This window comes from Capricornis sumatraensis, chromosome 7 (genome assembly GCF_032405125.1).
Source record: "Capricornis sumatraensis isolate serow.1 chromosome 7, serow.2, whole genome shotgun sequence".
NCBI classification, from domain to species: Eukaryota; Metazoa; Chordata; class Mammalia; order Artiodactyla; family Bovidae; genus Capricornis; species Capricornis sumatraensis.
The window spans coordinates 94,184,988-94,188,585 of NC_091075.1; the positions used below are offsets into that span (position 1 = coordinate 94,184,988).

The window sequence follows — 3,598 nt, forward strand, 5'->3', positions numbered from 1 at the left end:
GACGTAGAAGTATCTCAGAACCTGGTCCTTCGGGGATTTTTGTGGAGGTTTCACCACGTAGGAATGATTGATCATCAACCCATTTCCAGCCCTCTTCCTTCTCTGGAGAATGAAGGAGCGTGGCTGAAAATTCCAAGATTCTGACTGTGGCTTGATCTTTCTGGTGACCAGGCCCCATGCAGGAGCCCACCCAGGGCCACCTGATTAGAACAAAACACACTGTGGTTACCTAGGAAATTCCAAGGGATTTAGGAACCAGGGATTAAACAAAAGATGCTCCTCCCAGTGCTTTTATCACTTAGCAAATGTCAATGGTTTTAGAAGCTCTGTGCCAGGAACCACAGACAGAGCCCAAAGATGAAAGATGAAAAAAGATAATGCATGTAGAGTTCTTTGTCTAGGACCTGGTAGGGGATGTAGCTCAGTGGTAGAGCACATGCTTTGCATGTATGAGGCCCCGGGTTCAATCCCCGGCATCTCCACATTTTTGGGCTTCCCTCGTGACTCAGCTGGTAAAGAATCTGTCTGCAATGAGGGATACCTGGGTTCAATCCCTGGGCTGGAAAGATCCCCTGGAGAAGGGAAAGTCTACCCACTCCAGTTTTCTGGCCTGGAATATTCCACAGTCCATGGGGTCGCAAAGAGTTGGACACTACTGAACAACTTTCACTTTGGAACTTCCCTCGTAGCTTAGTCGGTAAAGCATCTGCCTGCAATGCGGGAGACTTGAGTTCAGTTCCTGGGTCAGGAAGTTCCCCTGGAGAAGGAAATGGCAACCCACTTCAGTATTCCTGCCTGGAGAATTCCATGGACAGAGGAGCCTGACAGGCTACAGTTCATGGATTGGCAAGAGTCGGACATGACTATCTATCTCTCTTTCTGGCATGCAAAAACTGCTCTATAAATGTTAACTCATTATTTTAAGATGCTATTAGCAGTGGAGAATGAATCTGGTGAGGGGATGGAAAGAGTTATGAAGCTAAAGACTAAAAGGTTAAGAATCAAGCAAGAAACTTTACGTTTAAGAAAGAAAAATAATTTATGTTTTCCAAAGCCTGGCCTATATTCCTATTCACCACAATAGCTATAGCAGAAATTCACAGAATGTAGTCTGGGGACATCTGAGAATCCCCCAAACCTTCTGAGGGAGTCACTGAGGCATTTTTTCACTCTCATTTTTTCACCCGCATTCCCTGGCATTTCCTAGAGCCTTGGACTGCAAGGAGATCCAACCAGTCCATTCTGAAGGAGATCAACCCTGGGATTTCTTTGGAAAAAATGATGCTAAAGCTGAAACTCCAGTACTTTGGCCACCTCATGCGAAGAGTTGACTCATTGGGAAAGACTCTGATGCTGGGAGGGATTGGGGGCAGGAGGAGAAGGGGACGACCGACGATGAGATGGCTGGATGGCATCACGGACTTGATGGACGTGAGTCTGAGTGAACTCCGGGAGTTGGTGATAGACAGGGAGGCCTGGCATGCTGCGATTCATGGGGTCGCAAAGAGTCGGACACGACTGAGCGACTGAACTGAACTGAACTGAAGGGAGTTGGTGATGGAAGGGAAGCCTGGTGTGCTGCAGTCCATGTGGTCTCAAAGAGTTGGACATAACTGAGCTACTGAACTGAACTGAACTGAACTATGCACATATGATGTCATACCTGACGAACACAGAAGCAGATATGAGAAATCCAGCTGTCTTTTATTAAGCTAGGCATTAACAATGCTTGCCAAAATTGTAAAACAATGACAGTTCTATCGATTAATTTTTTTGAAAAATATTTATGTCGACACTGTTGTTGTTAAGTCATTAAGTCATGTCCGACTCTTTGAGACCCCATGGACTGTAGCACACCAGGCTTCCCTGTCCTTCACTATGTCCAGGAGTTTGCTCAAACTCTTTTCCATTGAGTAGATGATGCTATCTAACTATCTCACCCTCTGCCGCCCCTTTCTCCTGTTGCCTTCAATCTTTGCCATTGTCAGGGTCTTTTCCAATGAGTCAGCTCTTTGCCAAAGTATTGGATCAGCTTCAGCATCAGTCCTTGCAATGAATATTCAGGGTTCATTTCCTTTAGGATTAACTGGTTTGTTCTCCTTTCAGTCCCAGGGACTCTCAAGAGTCTTCTCCAGTCCCACAATTTGAAAGCATCAATTCTTCGGCACTCAACATACACATTAACTATTGTTAACTTAAAATGAATAAATAAAATGGTAAAGATTTCTCCTTTAATAACAGGTACAGTAAATATCAATAAATATAACCCACAAAAAAGCTCAAAAAAGCTTGTAAATTCTCATTCGTTAATAGTGGGAAGGGTCCTAAACCAAAAAGTTGATCTAGAGGAGCACGTAACATGCTGTGGGGCCAAACAGTTTGGCACTGTAGCAGGTAATCACTGGATTGAAGTGGGCTCTACTTTTATATTCAGAGCTTATTTCATCATTGGCAAGACTTTTAGGAATTTTATGGGGATCCTGGAATCAAAGTTTCCATAATGTATCATTTCCTTGGCTTCAGAGCAACTCTTCTGATTAGGGCAGAGCTCCGTTAGTTGTAAAAGTCATCGAATCCCTCAGGACAGCACAAGCAAACGGGAACATGAAGTCTACTGCTGAGAACTCAGACTGTGACCTCCACTTGTACTCAGTTTCCAGCACAAACTCCCCTTATTTCACGTCCTTTCTTACTTCATTCATCTTGGAATTGCCAATTTCATTTGCAATAAACTGAAAACCACTCAAACCTTTACTTAGAAGTTAGATTACACCTTTGCTTTTTTCTTTTTTAAAATATTTCTATACTTACTTGACTGTGACAGGTCTTGGTTGCAACATGTGAGATCTTTAGTTGAGGCATGTGGGATCAAATTCCCTGACCATGGATTGAACCTTGCTCCACTGCATTGGTGTCTTAGCCACTGGACCCCAGGGAAGTCCTACTTTTGCTTTTTGTTGTCCTTGTTATGTTCCAGAACTCCTGGCATTTCTTTCCAAGATATAAATGGTCATATTTTATACCATGTGACTCCATCCTAACTGGCCACAGCAGACTGAACTGGAATTGGATACTTAATTCAAAGGTAGCCATTCATGGTTTATCTGTAATGTGTGTTTTCTGCTAGACTGATGATGGCTTCCCTGTCCTTTTTTTTTTTTCAATCATCTAGGAGCATGCTCATACTTTTCTGATGATTAAAATACACACACACACACACACACACACACACACACACACATACACACACAAGAGGCTGATTTAAAAGACTGATTCCCAGCCCTCTCTGTCTTGGAGATTCTGATTCAGAGATTTGGATGGGTCTTGTGAATTAGTTTGTCTAATAAGTTTCTAGGTGTGTCTTCCCAGTGAAAAGTGAAAGTGTTAATCACTCAGTCACCTCTGACTCTGCAACCCTATGGACGGTAGTCCACCAGGATCCTCTGTCCATACAATTCTCCAGGCAAGAATATGGAGTGGGTAGCCATTCCCTTCTCTAGGGGATCTTCCCCACCCAGGGACTGAACCTGGCTCTCGAGAACTGCAGGCATATTCTTTACCACCTGAGCTACCAGAGCAGTGTAGAAAGTGATGCCTG

The 3,598-nt window shown here is 43.7% G+C and overlaps 1 non-coding gene across 1 annotated transcript; it reads left to right on the forward strand.

The window, feature by feature from the left end:
* Positions 1-410: 410 nt before the first annotated feature.
* TRNAA-UGC (transfer RNA alanine (anticodon UGC)) lies at positions 411-482 on the forward strand. The gene has a single exon. It is a non-coding gene; the product is annotated as a tRNA-Ala (tRNA).
* The last annotated feature ends 3,116 nt before the right edge of the window (positions 483-3,598 follow it).